Source organism: Carcharodon carcharias, chromosome 27, assembly GCF_017639515.1.
Source record: "Carcharodon carcharias isolate sCarCar2 chromosome 27, sCarCar2.pri, whole genome shotgun sequence".
Lineage (NCBI taxonomy): Eukaryota > Metazoa > Chordata > Chondrichthyes > Lamniformes > Lamnidae > Carcharodon > Carcharodon carcharias.
This window is the reverse complement of record NC_054493.1, coordinates 13837318-13854469: the sequence shown is the minus strand read 5'-3', so window position 1 is coordinate 13854469 and position 17152 is coordinate 13837318. Positions and strand designations below refer to the sequence as shown.

At 43.6% G+C, this 17152-nt stretch overlaps 1 pseudogene; it reads right to left on the bottom strand.

Annotated features, from left to right (window-relative positions):
* Positions 1-4928: 4928 nt before the first annotated feature.
* Positions 4929-17152, bottom strand: part of LOC121270274 — a 28521-nt pseudogene continuing 16297 nt past the window's right edge.

Below are 17152 nucleotides of genomic sequence, written 5' to 3'. Positions count from 1 at the left end.
AGGAATTCACCGGAAGAAAACTGTTTGCAACTGTGCCAGCCCCAAGCGAGAGGCTTTTGTGTCAAGCTAGTGGTAACTCTTCAGTGATTTATGTGTCTATAAAGATATTTCTGGGGTAAAGGAATATCATAAATCTGAAGTGTCTTTTTTGTTGGTATTGAGATCTTTCCAACCTTTTTGTCTGGTGTAATATAGTTCATTTTTTCTTGTTTAATAAATAGTTTATTCCTTGCATTAGAAGTTCATCAACAGGCTCCTGTTGACGAACTTTCCTTCACAGTTTCTTCAAAAAAATGTAGGATCTGTCAAACCAGGATTCACTCTGGGATCTTATTGTCCAGTATTAACATCAGCTGGGATCGTAACAGTAACCTGAAGAGAGAACAAAAGAGCTGTGAGAAATACCAAAAGAATTGGAGAAACAAAAATGGCGTTTGGTTCATCCTTGATCTGAAAAGTTATGTAAAGTTGATACAATTGTGCACATTTGAGAACATTTGCTCCAACCTTTCTGCAAACAAGAGAAGTTAACCCCTATCCACTGTGATGATTTGAACTAAAGACTGCCTTTTAAAGGTTTGGATTTATCCCACTTGTTATCTTTCAAGACAAAATGTTTGATAACGGGAGGTATGGGAGTTAGGTTTAAATTGATTGCAAGTACTTCTATCTCTGATGTAAAAACACCATGTTATGTGAATATTGAGTTGGACAGTAAAGTTCCCCCAGGGCTCATGAATGAGATAGAATGGTGATTAATGGGATGGCCCACTTAGAATAAAATAGAGAGACAATCATACCAACAAATGAACATTGGAATAACTCATCCTGGGTATAGTTCAAGATAATAGATCAATCTAGTATCTGTGTACATTTAAATGGAAGAAAGGAAAGTGTAGATGATACTAGTAAATTGATAGCCTTTTGTTGAAGATGTTAGTATCCTTACCTCTGAACTTTTCAAGGTAACTGCATTTAATAGTCTGGTCAGTACCTGAAGTATTGCACCATGCAGTGGGGAGAAAAACCAAGATCGTCAGGGACACCCTCTTTTTTGGTAAGTTTACCTAAAAGGCAAGAGTGACTTGTATCAGATGGCATGTGTAGCATGATGTTGGGATACTGGTGTGTGTGTGCAAATATGATTTGTTACATGTGAAATAATTAACATGTGGAAATGCATGGTGAACCTGCTCTGAGGAATGAGTCCCAGACATGCTCAGGAACTCAACAACACAACAACATAAAGTGATTAATGTGGTTAGTAGAATGAGACTTTTTATATTATCAGTGGATTGACACATACTCCATCGAAAAACAGACTTTAAAACAATCAGGATAGAATTAACCACGTTAAATTCACCCTCCCACTGTTAACATTGAATGGTTCATTGTTACACTGGGTGATCAACCTCACTGGCAGATAATGTGAAATACAGGACAACATCCCTGGATAATCACTGCCTCTAATTTCCTCTTGGTATTACTATGATTATGCTAATTCCCCTAATGTCCATGCCTGGTTGATGAAGAGGATTCAAAGACAGATTACAAGGGGAAAGAATAGACTGGAAATGCTTGCACTGACCAAGAGTAAAGCTTTGAAGCTACAAAAGGAATAACATTCTTGAGCCTCAAGGTGGGGAATGTAGACAGAGGGAAGCCAGGTGAGGAAGATCTGAATAATTCTAAAAGCTTTATTAAACATTTCTCAAAGGTATGAATCTGTAATAGAAGCAGAAGGTCCTATTGAGGATAAGATTGGACATGAATAGATCAGTGATCTGAAAGGACAGATAATGTATGTTCTCGACACTGAGCCAGAGGGTCAGGGGATGAACTCAATACAAAGACATTATTAAGTCTCTCAGAAAGAGATGAGATTTTCAGGCACAAACTGTGACAAAAGAAATTAGATTATCTCTCAGACTCACTTAAAGAGGATTAAATCATTTACAAGATGAGTTCATTAGATTGCTCTTTTTCCATTTTAATTTACAAAAACAGAACATGTTGATATTTGTTATCAAGTTAGCAAGACCTTACTAAAACAAAAATGGTTCAATACACAAAAGCTTGGGGCTCTTGACCTGGTCTAACTTTAACCAGAGTAACCAGATTAGAACAATGTGCTGATCAGACTCACAACTCTTTCTGATGATTCCTCCCGTGAGTATCCAGTAATCTCATTGTCTCAGTATGTAGTCACTTGTGTAATAGAAATAAACATTTAACAACAACCTATTGTTTCCTACTTTCTGAGCTTGTTTGAAGGGGTTTGGGTCCAGATAATTGTGTAAGAACACAACGTACGATTAGCCTTTTAGGGGCCAACATCCTGTTACAATTTGAAATTAATCCAGGGATCTCTGAAAAGCAGTGGATTCATTACCAAATTTATTTCAACATAGGAAGCTGGTAAATGACTGACTTATTCTTTTCCCATGCAAAGAGCAGGTGAATAGCCTCTCCCCTGTGTGAGCTTGCTGGTGTAACAGCAGGCTAGATGACTGAGTGAATCTCTTCCAGCAGACAAGTTAAGTGAATGGCCTCTCCCCTGTGTGAGTTCGCTAATGACTTTCCAGCTTGGATAATTGAAATCCTTCCCACAGTCCTCACATTTTCACAGATTCTCCATGTTGTCAGTGTCCTTGTGTCTCTCTAAGTTGGATGACCAGTTGAAACCTGGTTCACGCACACAAAACACGTGTATGGTTTCTCTCTGCTGTGAATGGTGTAATGTTGTTCAGGCTGTGCAACTGGTTAAAGCTCTTTCCACAGCCAGTGCACGGGAACACTCTCACTTGGCTGTGCGTCTTGGTGCTTTACTCCTTGTGATGAGAACCAGACTCATTGTGCCATCTGCACCATTCCTTTCCTCCACTCTCAGTTTTCTCCCTCCTTTTACTCTGGCTGGGTTCAGTTCTCATTTGTGTGCAGACTGGTAATGAAATCAATGACTCAATAATTTTCTCTCCTGGGACCCTGAAGCCCCAACCACTCATTGTTCCCTCACCAAGATGGCCACGCATTTGCTGGGCTACTTCTTGAAGCAAGATGGCAGCTATCAACCTGGGCCTCTTCCCGGGAAAAAGTCCCAGAGTGGCAAATTTGGGCCCTGCACATTCTTATTCAGGTCTTGTGGCCTCCACCAGGTTTTTCTAAAGCTTTGATCCCTTGCATGCCACCAGCTCACCTGCCTGAAAAGCGCATCCAGCACTTGCATGGTTCTGGTCAAAGCAACACCGGACATGCTTCAGATACTGTCCAGCACTGCACCTGCACACTGAGCTTGTGTGGAGTGAACAGGGCATATTTCCTTCTGCGGGGATTGTTGGGCAAAAACCCTGACATTGAAAATCCCAAATAGTAAATAATGGTTGATCTCTGTGATGCCATTGAGATGCACAAATTAATTAAATCAATAACATTAATTTAAAAAGTCTCACAGATATTAAAAGTTCACTGGAACTCTGACATGGTACAGGCCTGAATGAGATGAATCACAGCAGAATCCAACACCTGCAGTCACAGGTGAACTGGTGTCTCATTTCTTTCCGTACATAGGATATTTAAACAGCCTCTCTCTATGAGGAATGTATTGTGAATTAACTACTTTAATCTTTTAAAGCATTTCTCAAGGTGAGAGAATTTAATGTGCCTGTTCCAATGTGGAATTCACTCAGGGCAGGTACAATACATGTTAGAAACAGAGTAAAGGTCCCTTTATACTTGCCCATCAAATATTCCCAAGGTAGGTACAACAAGTGTTGGAATTAGATAGTGAGCAAAGCTCCCTCTAAATTGTTCCATCAAACACACTCAGAGCAAGTACAGCCCAGGCTAGCTCCAGATAAAAACTCCCACAATGTGCCACATCAAACAGAGCAGGTACAGCACGGTTTCAATAAGAGAGTAAAACTCTTTCTGCACTGCCCCATCAAACTCTCCCAGCCAATATCGAGCAGGGTTCAGGGAGGTTAGATCCCAGGCACTGCACTGATGTCATAAAACATCACCATTCTATCCATCTGGTTCTCTCCTTGTCCCTTTAAAGGTGGAGAACTGGGACATCCTGTCTCCAAACACATCCCACCCTGTTCACACTGAGAATCCCAGCGTGGAGAACTGAGACATCCTGTCTCAAAACACATCCCACCCTGTTCATACTGAGAATTCCAGGGTGGAAAACTGGGACATCCTGTCTCAAAACACATCCCACCCTGTTCATACTGAGAATTCCAGGGTGGAAAACTGGGACATCCTGTCTCCAAACACATCCCACCCTGTTCATACTGAGAATCCCAGTGTGGAGAACTGGGACATCCTGTCTCAAAAAACATTGCGCCCTGTTCATTTAATATAAAAGCAAAAAACTGTGGATGCTGGAAATCCAAAATAAAAATACCTGGAAAAACTCAGCAGGTCTGGCAGCATCTGCGAAGAGGAACAGAGTTAACGTTTTGAGTCCATATGATTCTTCAACAGAACTAAGTAAAAATAGAAGAGGTGAAATATAAGCTGGTTTAAGGGGGGTGGGACAGGTAGAGCTGGATAGAGGGCCAGTGATAGGTGGAGATAACCAAAAGATGTCATAGACAAAAGGACAAAGAGGTGTTGAAGGTGGTGATATTATCAAAGGAATGTGCTAATTAAGGGTAGAAAGCAGGACAAGCAAGGTACAGATAGCCCTAGTGGAGGTGGGGTGAAGGGAAGAGATCAAAAGAGGCTACAAGGTAGAGATAAAACAATGGAACTACATTTAAAAATAATGGAAATAGGTGGGAAAAGAAAAATCTATATCAATTATTGGGGGGAAAAGGGGGATCAGAAAGGGGGTGGGGACGGAGGAGAGAGTTCATGATCTAAAATTGTTGAACTCAATATTCAGTCCGAAAGATGAGGTGCTGTTCCTCCAGTTTGTGTTGAGCTTCACTGAAACAATGCAGCAGGCCAAGGACACACATGTGGGCATAAGAGCAGGGTGGTGTTGAAATGGCATGCGACAGGGAGGTCTGGGTCATGCTTGCGGACAGACCGAAGGTATTCTCCCTGTTCATACTCAGAATCCCAGGGTGGAGAACTGGGACATCCTGTCTCAAAACACATCCCACCCTGTTCATACTGAGCAGCCCAGGGTGGAGAACTGGGCCATGCTGGTATGTGTCCAGGACAAATTACTATTTGCAAGGTGAAGGTACATCAGCAGCAGAGTTAGTGAAGAGATTGATGGTAATAACCAGGCTGACTGACTCACCAGGGAAGCTGCTGCAGAGGGGAGTCCATGGGATCCACCCAAAACATAATCATTGGCACTGTGACCTGACTAAAGCGTTTAAGATTATGAAGGGGTTCAATAATCCAAATAGGGATTTCATGAAAAACTTCTTTACCCAGCGAGTGGTGAGAATGTGGAATTCGCTACCACAGCGAGTGGTTGAGGTGAATAGCGTGAATACATTTAAGGAGAGGCTAGATACATAAATGAGGGAGAAAGGAATAAAAGGATATGCTGATGGGGGAAGTGAAGAGGGGTGGGAGGAGGCTCATGTGGAGCATAAATACTGACACAGACCTGTTGAGCTGACTGGCCTGGCCCTGTGCTGTAGAGTCAATGGAACAGGGACAAACGTATTTATTTTATATCTACCTGTAGTGGTAGATACAGAGTCACCAAAGAAATTTGGGCCAGACTTAGCAAGGGTCATGGCATTGTGAGCTCACTTAACAGAGTATGGAGCAGCCACAGCATCTTGATTACAACAAACATGTCTTGTGAAAGCCCTTGTGTGGCCGGTGACAATGTACGAGTGTGAAAGCTGGACCATCAAGAAGAATGAGGAGGCTCGAATGAGAGCTTTTGAAATGAAAGGCCTCAGACGGATATTCCCTGTGTCATGGACGGCGAGGAGGACAGACAAGTGGGTGCTCGAGAAAGCTGGTGTTAAGAGGAACTTGTTTGAGGCAGTGATATCAGGGAAGCTCACAGAGTTTGGACACGTGATGTGAACAGGAGGCGAGTGTTTGGAAAAAGAGGTAATGCAAGAACAAACACCTGGAAAATGTGCACAAGGAAGACCCAAGATGGAATAGATGGATAATATCAGAAGGCGGCCTGACCTCTCAATGGGACAGGCAGTGGGGGCAGCAGAGAATAGAAATCAGTGGAGAAAGATTATTCATAGTGTGGCATCCCTCGAAACAAAGACAGGTGAAAAACAAGATAAGACACCTGTAGTATAGGAAAAACACTATTTACTACCCAGGATAAAATAAATGTACTTCATCTGCCTTTGTTGATCATTTCACTGGAAATGTGCACTCCCAGGCTCAAAGAGCATCAGTCCACTGGAAGGAAAGTCATGAAATTGGCCAGTCCAGCAGAGAGAAACCCTCTGACCCTCCCACTTCTCTAACTGTCAGAAGGAACATGGTTCAGTCCTGAATGTGATTAACAGCAGCAATAACAGCAGAATCCAATCCCTGTAATCACTTGTGAACTCTCTGGTGTCTCAGTCGGTGGAATGAATCACTGAATCCCTTCCCACACTCAGAGCAGGCGAATGGTTTCTGCCCGGAGTGAACTCGCCAGTGCTTCAGCAGATTGGAAGACTGAGTGAATCCCTTCCCACACACAGTGCAGGTGAACGGCCTTTCCCCTGTGTGAACTCGCTGGTGTGCCAGCAAAGTAGATGAATGAGTGAATCTCTTCCCACACACGGAACAGGTGAACGGCCTCTCCCCAGTGTGAACTCTCTGGTGTCTCAGCAGGTGAAATGAATCACTGAATCCCTTCCCACACTCAGAGCAGGTGAATGGCTTCTGCCCAGAGTGAACTTGCTGGTGTTTCAGCAGATTTGAAGACTGAGTGAATCCCTTCCCACACATGGAGCAGATGAATGGTTTCTCTCCGCTGTGAACTCGATGGTGTGTTAGCAGTGTGGATGAATCCTTAAATCCCTTCCCACAGTCAGAGCAGGTGAACGGCCTCTCCTCAGTGTGAACTCGCTTGTGTGTCCGCAGTGTGGATGAATCTTTAAATCCCTTCCCACAGTCAGAGCAGGTGAACGGCCTCTCCCCAGTGTGAACTCGCTGGTGTCTCAGGAGAAGGGATGAATTAGTGAATCCTTTCCCACATTGAGAACAGGTGAATGGCCTCTCTCTGCTGTGAACTCGCTGGTGCGTCAGCAGTGTGGATGACTGAGCGAATCCCTTCCCACACTTCGAGCAGATGAATGGTCTCTCCCCGGTGTGACTGCGTCGATGAGTTTCCAGCTCGGACGGGGTTCTGAATCCCTTCCCACAGTCCCCACATTTCCACGGTTTCTCCATGGTGCTGGTGTACTTGTGTCTCTCCTGGTTGGATAATCAGTTGAAGCCTCGTCCACACACAGAACATATGCACAGGGTCTCCCTCCTGTGATGTTTTTTAGGCAGTGTAACTGGTTAGAGCTCTTTCCACAGTCAGTGCACTAGAACATTCTCACTTGGCTGTGAGACTTGGTGCTGTTCCGGTCAAACTGATGTTAAAATGGTCAATGGTATTCACATCCCAATGAATCAAGTGATGTCAGATCATGATGTGACATTTGTTTTGCGATTTCTGTCTCCAAATCTCCCCTTCTTATATCCTGTAAAACGAATTTACAGAAAGTCATCACCGTCAGTACAGGATGGAAATTCAGAACAGACAATTCCAATTTCTATGGAACATTCTTTCCTCTCTCATTCCCCAAAAGCTGTAAATCTCTGCCCCACACCCTCTCCCTCCATTCTCACTCTGCTGTACCTAATATACACTCTCCCCATTCTCCTGAAAGTACTGCTTCAAGCTGATTGACAGATCAATACACACCGCTTTCTGTCGTCGGCACAGAGATCATAACATCATAAGAAATATGAGCAGGAATAGGCCATATGGCCTATCGAGCCTGCTCTTCCATTCAATAGGATCATGGTTGATCTGATTGTGACCTTAACTCCAATTTCCTGCCTGTCACCCATGACCCTTGACTCTCTTGTCAATCAAAAGTCTGTATAACTCAGCCTTGAATATATTCAATAACTTGGCCTCCATTACTCTCTGGGGAAGAGAATTCCACAGAATAATAGCCCTCTGATAGCAGAAATTTCTCCTCAATTCCATGTTAAATGAGAGACCCCTTACTTTGAGGCTCTGTTCCCCTAGTTCTAGAATCCCCCACGAGGGGAAACAGCCTCTCTTCATCTAGCCTGTCAACCCCCCTCAGAATCTTATAGGTTTCAGTAAGATCACCTCTCATTCTTCTAAACTCCCATGAGTACAGGCCCAGCCTTTCTTCATAAGACTTCTTCATCCCAGGAATCAGCCTGGTGATCCTTCTCTGAACTGCTCCCAAGTTATTCTTGGGAATAGCTCCCCTTAACTAAGGACACCAAAACTGTACACGGTACAAAACTGTACACACTGGGGAGAGGTATTGTGATCTGAAAGCTATTATAGAGACATAGCTTCAAGGTGGCAAAGGCTGGGATCTGAATATTCAAGGGCGCATGATGTTTCAGAAGGACAGGAAGCTAGGAAAAGGTGGAGGGGTAGATCTGTCAGTTAAGGATGACATTAGTACAACAGAGACAGATGATCTTAGTTCTGGAGATCAAGATGTAGAATCAGATTGGGTAGTGATAAGAAATAGCAAAGGTAGGAAGTCACTTGTGGGAGTAGTTTACAGGCCCCCTAACTGTAACCACACTTTAGGACGGGGTATCCAGGAAGAAATAATGGTAGGTATTAATCCAGGTATAATCCAAGTATTTTTATATTTATTTTTGTTTTGGATTTCCAGCATCCGCAGTTTTTCGCTTTTAAGAAATAATGGGGGCTTGTGAGAAAGATACAGCAACAATCATGGGTGATTTTAGCCTACATATAGATTGGATGCATCCAAAAGGCAAAGCTAACCTGGAAGATGAGTTCATTGGGTGTTTTCGGAACAATTCCTTTGAGCAGCATGTGCTACAGACAATCAGAAAGCAGGCTATTCTGGATCTGGTAATGTGTAATGGGAAAGGATTAATTAATGGCCTCATAGTAAAGGTGCCCCAAGGTACCAGTGATCATAATATGATTGAATTTTGTATTCAGTTCGAGGGAGAGAAGAATGGGTCTAAGACTAGTGTTTTGAACTTAAATAAGGACAATTATGAGGGTATGAAGACAGAGCTGGCCAAAGCAAACTGGGAAATTAGACTAAGTGTTAAGTCAGTAGAGATACAGTGGCAGATATTTAAGGAGATATTTCATAATACTCAGAAAGATACATTCCATTGAGAAAAAAGACTTTAGGGGAAAGATGTACCATATGTGGCTAACTAAGGCAGTTTAAGATCGTATCAAATTGAAAGAAAAAGCGTACAATTATGTGAAGATTAGTGGCAGGTTAGAAGATTGGACAGAATATAGAAAAAGCAAAGAATGGCTAAAAAATGATGAAGAATTTAGAGTACAAGAGAAAGCTAGCTGGAAATGTAAAAGCAGATTGTACGAGTTTCTATGGGTATTCAAAAAGGAAAAGAGGTAAAGTGAACATTGGTCCTCTACAGGACGAGTCTGGGAATTAATGATGGAAAATAAGGAAATGGAAGATGAATTGAACACATATTTTGCATCTTCACTGTAGAGGTGAAAGAAAGGGAGGGACTTATAACAATTACAATCACCAGGGAAAGAGCACTGAGAAAATTATTAGAACTTAAAGTTGAAAAACCCCTGGGCCCTGATGGTCTTCACCTTCATGTCCTAAAAGACGTAGTTGCTCAGACAGTAGATGCATTTGTTTTAATTTTCCAAAATTCCCTGGATTCTGGAATGATCCCAACAGATTGGAAAATTCCTAAGGTAACACCTTCATTCAACACAGGGGGACAGAAATCAGGAATTTACAGCCCAACAAGCATAACGTGTCACTGGGGAAATGCTGGAATCTATCATCAAGAAGGTTATAGTGGGGCACTTGGAAATTCTCAATGCAATCAGGCAGAGTCAACAGGGTTTTGTGAAAGGGAAATTGGCTTGAAGAAGTAACAAGCATTGTGGATAAAGGAGAATCTGTGGATGTGATGTACTAGATTTCCAGGATTGACAAGGTGCCACACCAAAGGTTACTATACAAAATAAGCTTATGGTGTTCGGGATAACATATTAGCATGGCTAGGGGATCGATTAGCTCACAGGAAACAGAGAGTTGGCATAAATGGATCATTTTTGGGTTGGCAAAATGTAACGAGTGAAGTGCCACAGGGATCAGTGCTGGGCTTCAACTATCTACAACCTATATTAATGGCTTGGATGACAGGGCTGAATGTATGGTTGCTAAATCTGCTGATGACACAAAGATAGGTGGGGCGCAATTTGCCAAAAATCATAAGGAGTCTGTAAAGTGATATAGACAGGTTAAGTGAGTGGGCAAAAATTTGGCAGATGGAGTAAAATGTGGACCTGTGCACTTTGGCAGGAAGAAGAGCAGCATATTATTTAAATAGAGAGAGACTGCAGAACTCTGAGATACAGAGGGAACTGGGTGTCCTGTATCTGAATAACAAAATGTTGGTGTGTAGGCACAGCAAGTGATTAGGAAGGCAAATTGAATGTTTTGGCTTCTTGCCAGGGAAATGGAATATAAAAGTTGGTAAGTTTTGCCACAGTTGGACAGGTTGTTAGTAAGACCACATCTAGAGCACTGTGTACAGTTTTGGTATCCATTTTCAAGAAAGGGGTATAAATGCATTAGAAGCTGTTCAGAGAAGGTTCACTCAGCTGATAATTGGGATTGGAGTTATTTTACGAGGAAAAGTTGAACAGGCTGGTCCGGTATACATTGGAGTTAAGAAGAATGAGAGGTGATCTTATTGAAACATCTCAGGTCCTGAAGGGCCTTGACAGGATGGATGCTGAAATGATGTTTCCCCTTGTGGGGGAGACTAGAAATAGGGGACACAGCTTAAAACTAAGAGGCATCCTATTGAAGGCAGAGATGAGAATTTTTTTTTCTCTCAAGGGGTCGTGAATCTTTGGAATTTGTTTCCCCAGAGAGCGGTGGAGAATGGGTCTATCAATATTTTTAAGGCAAAAGTTATATAGACTCTTGACTAACAAGGGGGTGTAAGATTTCAGGGGAAGGCAGAATGTGAACTGAAAGTTAGTCAGATCAGCCATGCTCTTATTGAATGGCGGAGAAACATCGAAGGGCTGAATGGCCTATTCCTGCTCTTAATTCCCGCTCACCGAACAATCCCCGCTTACTCCCTCTTCCCTCACCAAGATGGCCGCCCATGCGCCTCGCACCCTGAACAAGCCCCGCCTTCCTCTCTCAAGATGGCGGTCTGTTGCCTGGATAACCCGGGCCCGTCACTGGTGCCTCCCTGATCCGCCCTGACTCGCAATATGGCGGCCAGTGAGCCTGCTACCCGACCTTGTCATCGCGGGTAAACGCGGGGCCAATGGCCTCTTATTCAGGGCCTAGAGCCTACCCCAGAAGTTGATCCAGTTTCTAATCCAGCCGCAGTTTCCATTCCTACTCTTTGCTCACAATCTCCTCCGGCCTCCCAAACCGTCCGCTCCTCCTGACTCTGTCACCATGACTGACACTGAGCATGCTCAGAGCGCACACCCACACTGCACCTGCGCACTGGACTCCTATCGTTGTTGATAGACTTTCTGCAGCGCGGCGTGTTTTCGGTAAACAAAGCGCCATTGACAGCTTGAACTGCTGACTGAAAATCAGTGTCTCGGTATCCAAGCGAGATCGGGGCCAAAGGCGCAATACAGCGTAAGCATCTATAATATGTAGAAAATCGAAAGCCTGGACCTTCCATACCTGATACGAAGTCTGTGCAATGCACCCCCACCTCCCTCACCAATATCAGACTGGAAAAGGGTCAAAAAAGGTGATCAACAAGGATCAGTTCTCGTAGCACTGCTATTTGGACCTGAGAACAAGTAACTCAATGTCAAAATTTGCAGCTGATACCAAACTAGGGGCGTATATCTAAAATGAGGAAAAATGTAACATACACATTACAAAAATTCCAGCCTGGGTAGTGAAAGTGGCAAGTGAACATTAACATAGATAAGTTGCGATGATGCACTTTGATGTGAAAAATACAAACATCACCTGCACCTGAGAAAATAAAGTTACTGATGCAGAAGAGCAAAGCAATCTCTGGATAGAAGTGTGCAATTAATTAAAACCATCACTGCAAGTCAGCACATCAATTAAAAATACTCACAAAGGAGTGGCATTTATTTCTAGAGCTACAGAATTCAGAAATAGTGAAATTATGTTCAATTCGTGTAAGATCCTGTACACAGCTCTGGTTTCTGTTCTATAGAAAGGACAAAGAAGCACAGGTGAAAGTGCAAAAAAAATTGCAAGGGTAAATCTCATAACTGAGATTTTGCAGTTTTTTGAAAGATTGAACAGGTTTGGGCTTTTATCTTTCAAAAAGAGAAGACTTTGAGGTGTTAGAGGTCTTTTACATTATTAACTTGTGGGAGAATAAAATACTAGCGCTAAATGTACAAGATGGTAACTAATAAATCTAACAGGCAAATAAGGGGAAACGTCTTTACTCAGAGAATGGTTAGAATGTGAAATTCGCTACCCCAGGAGGTGGTTGAGGTGAAATAGCTTAGATGTTTTCAAAAGGAAAGATAAGAGAAAAGAGAATAGAAAGATAAGCTGAAAGACTGAGATGAGGAAGATGGAATGGAAAGAAATTCATGTTGAAGATAACCACCCAGGTTAGTTGAAACAAATGGCCTGTTCCTGGACCCGATATTCTCTGTCCTCACTGCCCAGCTTCTGATCAGCATGTTGCACATCCACCACTTGCACCGCACATGCTCAGAGTACAATCCGGTGCTGAGGAATCACACTGGGCTCCTGTAGTCATTGATGAGGCATATTCTCTCACATGGAAAATTATGGGTTCTAACAGTGTCATTGAAAGCCCAATTGGTTAACAGTAATTTTCGCCAACACATTGAGATGGGACCAAATGGCTTGTAATCCAATGAGGTAGAACTGGATCAATTCTCTGGTCTGTACAGTGTGGCCCAGGAGGTGGATTAATAGTCAGGCCCATGAAACCTCCCCCACCATAAACTTTGTTACCCTCATTACCAGCTCCATCCCCCTCCCTGACCACAGTCTGAGGCTGAACCAGGCCAATTGCAACCTTAGTTTCCTATTTGACCCTGAGGTGAGGGCTGAGTTACGGAGGACATATCCTCTCCAACACTAAGATCACCTCCATCCACCCCTGAAATATCAGTTGTTTCCATCCTGCCTCAGCACATTTGCTGCTGAAATCCTCATCCATGACTTTGTTACATCCAGAATCAACAATTCCAATCTTTTCCTGATTGGTCCCCCATCTTCCACCCTGCATAAACTTACCCTCCTTCAAAACTCTGTGTGGGTAAGTTTAGTGGGAATAGGGTCAATTGAGCAGAAGGTGGATCCCATGGACAACAGGAGCTCTTGAGGGGATAAGGAGAGACAGGAGAGAAACTAAAGAAAGATGTGAGTTTAGGGCTACAGCTGGGCCGATCTTGAGCCAAAGTTTTTCCTGGTGGGCTAGTGGGAGGGAGGGAAGAGGAAGTGGCAGCTGATCAGATTGTGTCAATCTTAGAGACAAAGAAGTACCATGAGCTCCTCACACTTGTTGGTGAGGAGCAAGAGACAGGGGAGAGGGAGAGACCTTAACAAGGCACTCATTTGTGAGATATCAAAATGACTCATCATACTGTCTGTTAAAGCTGATTTATTTGACTTTTATCCAGAGTATTAACACATATAACTGGGATAGAGTTTATTAACATCAGCAGAAACAGATCCCAAAGCTATTTTTGTTTTGAGACAAATGATGGAGAAATACAGGGAAGGTCAATACAACATGGAGATTGTTTTAAATAAAAGCAAAATACTATGAATGCTGGGAAACTGAAATAAAACCAGAAAATGTTGAAAAAACTCAGCAGGTCTAGCAGCATCAGTGGAAATAGAAAAACCAAATTAATGTTTCGAGTCCATACAGATTTCCTTCCCTGAAGGACATTAGTGAACCAAACACCCAGTCTATGGACTGTCAGTTTGAGCCTAAGGAAGAGTAAAGGTGTAAAGATGATGGGTGAAGACTTGGACAACACGAGTAGCTTCAAATACCTGGGGTAACTTGGACAATATCAAGAAGAGAGGACAACGACTGGATACTAATGAGATACAGATACTGAGATGGATGTGTGGAGTGACAAGAAAGTTCAGGATTAGAAACCAGTACATCAGGGGGTCAGTGAAGATTGTAGAAACATCAAAGAAAGTAGCTGACAAGAGATTGAAATGGTCTGGTCCTTTGTTGTGGACAGAGAGAGGAAATGTGGTGAGGTGAGTGATGGACATGGGTCTGTCAGGAAGAAGGAGAAGACGAAGGTCTAAGACCAGATGGAAAGATGTGGTGGTCAGAGACAGAAATGCAGTGGGATTGAAAGAGGAATGTGTGAGTGACAGGATGAGATAGAGGTGATCAAACAGCATTGTGGTGACCACAAGTAAAATGGGAGGAAGAGGAAGAAGAAAAAAACATATCCCAATGAACATGGTTCATTCCTAGATGTGGTTAACACCAAAATCAAATCATGGTATTTATTCATGAACTCGCTGGTGTCTCAGCAGGTTGGACAAGTCAGTGAATCCCTTCCCACACTCGGTGCAGGTGAATGGCCTCTCCCCAGTGTGAATCCGCTGGTGCCTCAGCAGGTTGGCTGATTGAGTGAATCCCTTCCCACACTCAGGGCAGGTGAATGGCCTCTCTCCAGTGTGCGTGCGCTGGTGTTTCAGAAGGGTGGATAAATCAGAGAATCCCTTCCCGCACTCAGAGCAGGTGAATGGTCTCTCCCCAGTGTGAATTCGTTGGTGTACAGTGAGGTTTGTTGATCGCCTGAATCCAGTCCCACAGTGAGAGCACTTGAACGGTCTCTCCTCAGTGTGAACACGTTGGTGGGAGATCAATTGCCCGGAACTTTTATAGCACTTCCCACAATCTGGGCATTTAAAAGGTCTTTCATCAGTGTGAACTCGCTGGTGTATAAGCAAGTCGGATGACCGAGTGAACCCCTTCTCACACTTTGAGCAGGTAAATGGTCTCTCCCCAGTGTGAGTGAGCTTGTGTAAATGCAAGCTACCAGATTGAGTGAATCCCTTCCCACACTCAGAGCAGGTGAATGGCCTCTCCCCAGTATGAACCTGCCGGTGAGCCAACAGGTTGGATAATTGAATGAATCCCTTCCCACATACAGAGCAGGTGAATGGTCTCTCCCCAGTGTGAACTCGCTGGTGTGTTAACAGGTGGGATGACCGAGTGAATCCCTTCCCACACACAGAACAGGTGAATGGTCTCTCCCCAGCGTGATCACGCTGGTGTGTCAACAGGTGGGATGACTGAGTGAATCCCTTGCCACACTCGGAGCAGGTGAATGGCCTCTCCCCAGTGTGAACTCGCCGATGATTCAGCAGGGTGGCTGATCGAGTGAATCCCTTCCCACACTCAGAGCAGGTGAATGGTCTCTCCCCAGTGTGAATTCGCTGGTGATTCTGCAGGGCGGATGAATGAGTGAATCCCTTCCCACAGTCCTCACATTTCCATGGTTTCTCCCTAGTGTGACTGTGCTTGTGTCTCGACAGGCCAGATGATCGGCTGAAGCCTCGTCCACACACACAACACATGTTTGGTTTCTCTCCATTGTGGATGGTGCTTTTCCCTTCCATATTCAAAATCCAATAATATTCACGTTAACATAAATTGGGCAACTCCGTCAGATCCTGATGTGATGTTTGGTTTCAGTTTCCCAACTGCAAATCCTCCCCTTCTAATACCCTGTGAAATTTAAAACAGAAAAAATGTGACAGAGAACCCACAAAAACACAAAGACAGACTGTGAAATTTCGCTGAATGAATTTATGGGACTTGCAATCGGAAAAAAGACCATGAAAGCTGAAGGGCTGTCACAAAAACCCAACTGGTTCATTAATGTCCTTTAGGGAAGGGAAACTGTCACCCAGTCTGGACCTAAAGGGGACTTTGGACACTATAGGAGGAAGAGAGAGAGAGAAAGAGAGAGCACGCGAGAGAGAGAGAGAGCGCGAGGGAGAGAGAGAGCCCGAGATAAAGAAATAGAGATATAGAAAGAGATAGAGAGAGGGAGAAAGAGAGAGAGAGAGAGGCAGCGGATGTAAGAGAGAGGCAGCGGATGAAAGAGAGTCCTTTTATAAATCTACAGTTTGGCCAAAAGGTGACAGAACCTCCCAAACCATCACGCTCAACCACCAGGGTAGAAGGTGTATGTGAACACCATCACCTGCAAGTTCTCCTTCAACTCAGACGCCATCCTGACTTGTCTAACATCCAGTCCTGGGTGAACAGAAATTTTCTTCAATTAAATACTGGGAACATAATTGCCATTGTCTTCAGTCCCTGCTGCAAACTCCACTCCATAACCACTGACTCCATCCCTCTCCCCAGAAACTGTCTGAAGCTGAACCAGACTGTTCACAAGATCGCTGTCATCTTTTACCCCAAACTGAGCTTCTGACCACCGATCTGCATCATCAGCAAGACCACCTATTTCCACCTCAGTAACATTGCTCGGCTCATTCCTAGTCTCAGCTCATCTGCTTCTGAAACTCTCCTCCATTCCTGTTACCTCTAAACTTACCCATCTGTATCTCTGTAATCTCCTCCAGTCATATAACCCTTTGAGATACCTGCGCTCATCTAATTGCAGCATCATGAACATTCCACATTTTAATCACTCCAGTAATGGTGACCATTGCTTCAGTTGCCTAGGCCCAAGTTCTGGAATTTCCTCCTTGAATCTCCCCACTTCTTTACCTCATTGGCCAAGCTTTTGGTCTCCTGCTCTAATATCACCTTATGTGACTTGGTGTCTAATGTTGCTATGTAACATTTCAGTGAATGTCTTGGAAAGTTTTATTATGTTAAAGACACAATATAAATGCAAATCATTGTCATTGATTTGGACATATATTGCCATTCCTTCATCACCACTGGGTGAATAACCTGTAACTCCTTACCAAACAGCATGGTGGGAGCA